At 43.4% G+C, this 6,403-nt stretch overlaps 1 protein-coding gene across 26 annotated transcripts in view; it reads right to left on the bottom strand.

Moving 5' to 3' along the window:
* FAM49B (family with sequence similarity 49 member B) overlaps positions 1-6,403 on the bottom strand; it is a 157,980-nt gene that overhangs the window by 90,734 nt on the left and 60,843 nt on the right. For 4 of the 26 annotated variants that reach the window (XM_023517020.1, XM_023517033.1, XM_003782342.2 and 1 more), the window contains exon 1: positions 3,686-3,962. The exons of 20 other annotated variants lie outside the window; for them this stretch is intronic. The gene's annotated coding sequence lies outside the window, so the exon portion shown is untranslated. Of the gene's footprint in view, positions 1-3,685; positions 3,996-6,403 lie in introns of those variants that run through there. 2 more of the 26 variants (XM_023517046.1, XM_023517025.1) reach the window with 2 other exon arrangements.

Below are 6,403 nucleotides of genomic sequence, written 5' to 3'. Positions count from 1 at the left end.
CGTCATTGTTGTTTGGCGGGTCCGGGCTGGGGATTCGAACCCGCCACCTTAGGTGTACGTGGCTGGCGCCTTAGCCGGTTGAGCTATAGGCGCCGAGCCACAAATATCTTTGAAAACAGTCATTCTCACCCATGGTATCATTATCCAGATGTGAGGTTGTATAGCAAGAAATGTAGGCTTGGCCCCTGTTGCTGAGAAGTAGGGCACCAGCCACATACACCAGAACTGGCCAGGTTTGAACCCAGCCAGGGCCTACCAAACAATGAGAACTAGAACCCAAAAATAGCTAGGTGTTGTTGGTGGTGCCTGTTGTCCCAGCTACTTGGGAGGCTGAGGCAAGAGAATCGCTTAAATCCCAGAGTTTGAGGTTGCTGAGAGCTGTGAGAGGCCAGGGCCCTCTACTAAGGGGGACACAGTGAGACTCTGTCTTTAAAAAAAAAAAAAAAAAAACAAAGGAATGTATGTATTCAAATGATCATAGTTCTAAGAAAGATCTCCTTGTTTAAAAAGTTTTACAAATGTAACTTATTTGCATTCCAATTACTTGCATGTATAGGGAAGGGGTGAAGCTACTGACTAGTGAGCAGGAAATTTTAATACTGTATATGCTCATGGGAGAGCACAGAACAAGTGATTATCCTGTATGTGACTTAAACAAGTTTTGAGATGTGCTGTTTTAAGTATACTCTCTAAATAAATATAAAACATAAGACTTAAAATTAGTACCTTGAAATAAAACTTTACTGAAGGCAATGAATTGTATAGGTCTGGGTTCAGATTATAGTCTTCAACATCTCCCACTTGGGAGTATGCTTGAATGAATTACCTTTTGGGCCTTACTTCCACTAATACTCATTAGTAATTAATTAGAAATTATTCCATACCTTGCAAGATTGTCATAAAACTAATCTAATGTGTATGAGACATGGCATATAGTAGGTGTTCAATATTACAGAATAATTAAGAGCCAAGTTAATTAGTGAACTAATCGTGATATAGGATGAACTCATGCATCCAAAAACTTTTATTCTGAGGTTCAGAAATTTGAAATGCACAAGAAATTATGTGAATTGACTATTGTTCATAAATGCTGACTAGATACATACATCAAATACCCATCCTAAATAAAGAAATCCCTTCTATGAACTGAAGCATAACATAAAATGGTATGTCTATTGCACTTTTTCTCAAAGCAATTTAAAAAACCCAGTACAGCAGTCTTCAAAATGTAGGAGATACTTGAGAAAACTGGAGCTCAGAGAAATCAACATATTTCTCCAAATTTTTGCCACATAATTACAAAGTGCCCTCATGGTTTAAAACTCTTTGGTCTTGCCCTTCATTCAAGTGTTCAAAACATTTACTGCGAATCCACTATGCACCAGGCAGGCACTGTGCTAAACTCTGGTGTAGTTACAGAAAAGGAGGGACCAAAAACACTAGCAGGCATGCCACTAACAACACAATTAAATAACATCTAAATATGTGTATTATAGTCTTCTTTTCCTTAAACAATGAAAGGGAAAATTACAGGCTCCTAAACAGTTGAATGCATCAATACTTAATAAGAATTAAGTAACCTCATAAATGACAATCCAGTATTTTCCCAAGAAGATGAGCAATAAAAAAGTATCCCTCTATACTTCTCCATGAACTGTTATTTAATATGTAAAGATAAATGACCATTTCAAATTAGTCAGTCTCAAGAGGGGCAGGACTTAAATTAACATGTAATTTTTCTAACCCATTTATTTTTGGAAATTTCAAAGAAATTAATTTTTAAATTCACTTAAGTAAAAAATCTCCTGTAATCTATCAAAATAAACTGCACTGACTTTACTTGGCATCTGAAATTATAATTTGTGGAGGCAACTAGAATCAACTCACTAATATCACCTCCCTTTGATGAGCACTTTCTCAAAGAGAAAAATCTAACCTCTACCTAATTACATAATCTTGAGTTCATACTATACATTCTATACTCCTACAAAAGCAAGTTTTTTAAGTTTTTTTTAAAGGTTTTTAATCAACATCTAACAAAACAGCTCTGCCAAAAAACAACCATTATCTTAACTATGAGTTAAGAAATTTTTAAGTTATCCAAACCAAGTGCCTTCTTAATACCAGAAAGAAAAAGGGTTGTTAGAAAATGCTAACATAAATATTGATAACAATATCATCATAACAGCATGTGGGTAGGTGTGCTTTAGGAGTAAGAAATTCCCTTGGATTCAATATTATGGACTATGAAAATCACATGAAAAAAAATGCTGTCATTTCACTTTATGAATGCCGAGTAGGCAGTTTCAGCTAACTGCAACACTTTACAAATGTGCTATCAAATAAGCCCAAGTTATCAAGTCTTTCTAGACACAAAGCTTCTGTTTCTATAATTAAACATAATTAAAGAATTAAAAGTATCAGTGTGTTTGCTTGAGGTATATTAGCCTATAATAATTTACAATATTAAGTCACCAAACACCTGAGTGATTGAAATTCCTTTAGCTATATAAAACACTCCTCTGGAATGTCAGTCTGCCAAACTGCAACACAATATCGGGTGATACACATTTTTCACATAGAGATTTAAGAGTGAAAAGGTGGCAAACTCAATAAACTTACAGAAGGGGGCAAAATGTGTAAGCGAATTCCAAAAACTCTGTCTTATCCAGAATGGCACTTCGAGGTATCACATTCATTAAGAAAATTCATCAGCATACAGCACGCAGGGGGCACCCAATTACACGCTGACAGATGAGACAAGAAAAAAAACTCATCCACAAACATTAATAGGTAAGTATTAACACGTAATGTGGCAAATCTGTCAAGGAAACAGGAGGAATCTGGAGGAGTAGGAAAAATAACAATCGTTCGCCAAATTTTATACTCAGAAAAATTAATCCATCATAAACACTCTTGCAGAAAAAAAAAAAAAGAAAAAGGTATTTAGTATTGCCAAGAATAGCCAGGAGTTTAAAAAGAAATCCCCACAGCAATTGCCATTTCTACTAAAGTTTGATAATCACAGATTTGGGTAATTATAGCAGAAATTGTGTGTTTTGGAAACATACTGAGACCACATCCCAAGACTGAGAATCTGGACTTCAAACTCTGGAAATGAAAAGGTCAACGCAGTACATAAGTTTTAAGTCTGGCCATGAAGGCGGAAAACGAAGTGGAGACAGTAAAGCAGTAAAGACACCAACTTCAACCCCAGCGATCGCGAGGGCTGGACGCCGGGTGAGGCGTGGCGGGGCCGGAGGGAGAAGGGGGTGTGGATCTGGGGACAAGCAAAGGGAGGAGAGGAGGGCAGGAGGAGAGGAGAGGCAGCCGCGAGAAGGAAAGGGTGGGAGAAGGCCGGGTGGGGGGCAAACGTCGACGCCGAGGGGAAGGAGCTACGGAGCCAAAAGTCGCGGGGAGACCACAGGATTTGGGCGTGGAAGGGTGCGGTGAGGTCGGGCATGGAGGTATAAGAGGAAGGAAGGGGCGGAAGAAAGGAAGATCCGAATGAATGAGCGCCGCGGGCCGGGAAGGAAGGACTAGGGGCGCTGCGGGGCCCGGGTAGGGCCCGTCGCGCCCGGGGAGGAGGAGGAAGCCACGCGCCGGCCCAGGCCCCAAAATGAGGTCGCGGAGCATGAGAGCGAGGGGTATGAGGGAAGAGGGAAAAATGGTAAAAACCACTCACCCTCCGCTCGGGCCTCCAGGCGCTCTCAGCCCCGCTCCTGCGCCCTCCGCGAGCCGCAGCCGTGACTCCTCAGCGGCGCTAGGGGGAGCCCCGGGCCCGGAGCGGGGGAGCGACGGCGGCCGGCCCGCGAGCCCCTCGGCACCTGCCCCTGTGGCGGAGCCGCTAAGAGCCAGGCAGCGGCGACGGCAGCGGCTCGGAGCTGGGAGGGCAAGTGACCCGGATGTACAGGGTAACGGCGAAGAGGGGGAGGGGGAAATGCCAGGAAGTGAAGGCGCCGGGGACCTGTGCGGCCGTGCGCATGCGCCGCGCGCCCCGCAAGGTAAAACTCTCAGCCTTCCTTCTCCGCTCTCTCCTCCCCACCCCTCCCGAAAGGGGCGGGGCAAGGCCGGAGACAGGTGGTCTGCGGGACGCCGCGCCAGGGAAGGAGGTGCGGCCAGCCCCTCCGCACCCCGGACCTCCTTAAAGGGGTAGCACCTCGCGTCGAGGCAGTTTCTGAGTGGGTCGAGGTCTTCTCATTGCACAGACGGAAACTGAGGTTTAGAGATGACGATGACCTGCCTCAGGTCAGCGAGCTAGGAAATGGCAGGAACTGGACCTCGGCACTCTCAGAGCAGGACTAAAGCCTGTGCAACTCTGTGCAAGTTGCCACATTCCACCACCCCCGCGCCTGGAATGGCTGGGCTAGTTGGCACACCTTTCCCCCTTAGGCCAGGTATTGAGCCTCGCTCGCGCTTCCCCATTCGACACATACGCCTGGCAGGCTCCCCAGAGATGCACCGTTATCGCCTGCGATGGTATCAGGGAGACGCCTAGGCGAGGTGTTAAAGGATCAGTCTGAAAACAGAAATCAGACGCCACTACTTCAGACGGGTAGCGTACTCTGCACAGCACTTTCAGATAAATCAAACCCTTGTCTTGACTCTGGGCAAGGATGTCTAGTGGGCAGAGAACCTCCTGGATGTGGTGAGGAGCCCAGACTCCTGTCATTTGCTTCCCCTTTCAACTCTTTGAATATAAAGGTTCCCTCCACCTCTTTACATGCAAAGAACGGAACATCCTCTTCAGCTAGTTGATCCTACTGCTATTATTACAAAACTACTAGATTTTTTTTATTAACACTAATGTATGAAAGATTACAATCTCCCAGGGTTATTTTCAGTTTGAATGCTGAACCAATCACTAAAATGAAGGTAAATAGTTATGAATATTTTGGGGTCACAGCCCCAACTGAAAATCTTTTTTATAGAAGTATGGACTGGAGTATGAATGCCTTAACTTAATGACTAAGAGAATGACATGAAGGTTATGTTAACCAGTTTGATGAGAGTATTTCAAAATGTATTTGAAAACAGCACACTGTACCCCATGACACCCCAGCACATTGTATGCCCCACTGGGCAGCGCCTGTGGCTCAAAGGAGTAGGGCACTGGCCCCACATGCCTGAGGTGGCGGATTCAAACCCAGCCCCAACCAAAAACTGCAAAAAAAAAAAGTATGGACTTTTCTTCCCAGGAAAATACATATATGCACATATGCATACATAGAATTTCAGGAAATTCACGAAACTAGGGAGCCAATCTACAACATCTGGATTATGAATGTAAGTCTAATCAAATAAGTAAGATCCCAAGAACTATCTGGGCCTTACTGTACATGGCGAATAAGTCACTCCTTGCTCCCAAAGACAGAAGGGCAGCCCCTTATCTTATTTAAAAGTCTTTGTCCTCTTTACTTTCATGGAGACCAAAAGGTAACATATTAACAGTAAGCATGTTAAACAGGAACCTGTTAAGAAAGTTATGAAGAGATTAAGTCTTTTTCAAGGAACACACTTAAGGGCAAGAGTCCTGGGCTTCAGATTTTTACCTTAATCATCATATTTCAGAAAGATTTGGAGTTTACATACTGTATTATAATTTTCATCAATTTTAATCACACTGAAAGAGCTAATGTTTTACAAACGTTGATGGTGACATAAAGGTCTTCGTGGTCCATTCATCTGATACACTGACATCCAATCTTAGATCAGCTGGGTCTATATAGACAGACCACTATCCTCAATTTGAACCAGACAAACTGTGCTCATCCCTTTACATATGAGTAACCACACACCTTTAACCCAACCCCTTACTAAAATTAAAAATCTTTCTTTGGATCCTCAACTCACAAACATCCAATTTAGCTCAAATATCTCCAATTAACAGGGAACTCACTACTATAAATGTCAACCTCCTCTAACTGAGGAACCTCTTCTTTTACACAGAGCAGAAATCTGATGCCCAACAACTGTCATTCATCAGTCCTAATTTTATCTCTGGAGAGCAACACAGACATGATGCTGGAAAATAGTCCACTGAGAAAGGATAACAGTAAAATAAGATGAGTCCTGCAAGGAGCATAGAACACACTTTCTCCTTCTCACCTCTAGACCCATTCCTTCCCTGTGCAAGGACCCGCAAGCTCTTCTAGTATTCCTGTGGGAAGGCCCTGAAGGAAGAAGCTGGCTCAGAAAACAAGATCCTAGAAGAACTGCTGAATTATTCTTCCATAATCCTTTCTTCATCATTCTGCATGAATGTAATCACATTTCAGCTGGGGTCAAAGCTTTAAAAGTTTTTCATTGGCTCAGCGCCTATAGCTCAACCGGCTAAGGCGCCAGCCACGTACACCTAAGGTGGCTGGTTCGAATCCCCAGCCCGGACCCGCCAAACAACAAT

The sequence above is a fragment of the Otolemur garnettii genome, unplaced genomic scaffold, assembly GCF_000181295.1.
Source record: "Otolemur garnettii isolate 467f Iridium unplaced genomic scaffold, OtoGar3 scaffold00004, whole genome shotgun sequence".
Lineage (NCBI taxonomy): Eukaryota > Metazoa > Chordata > Mammalia > Primates > Galagidae > Otolemur > Otolemur garnettii.
Note: the sequence above shows the minus strand (reverse complement) of the source record. Positions and strands in the feature narration are given on the sequence as shown.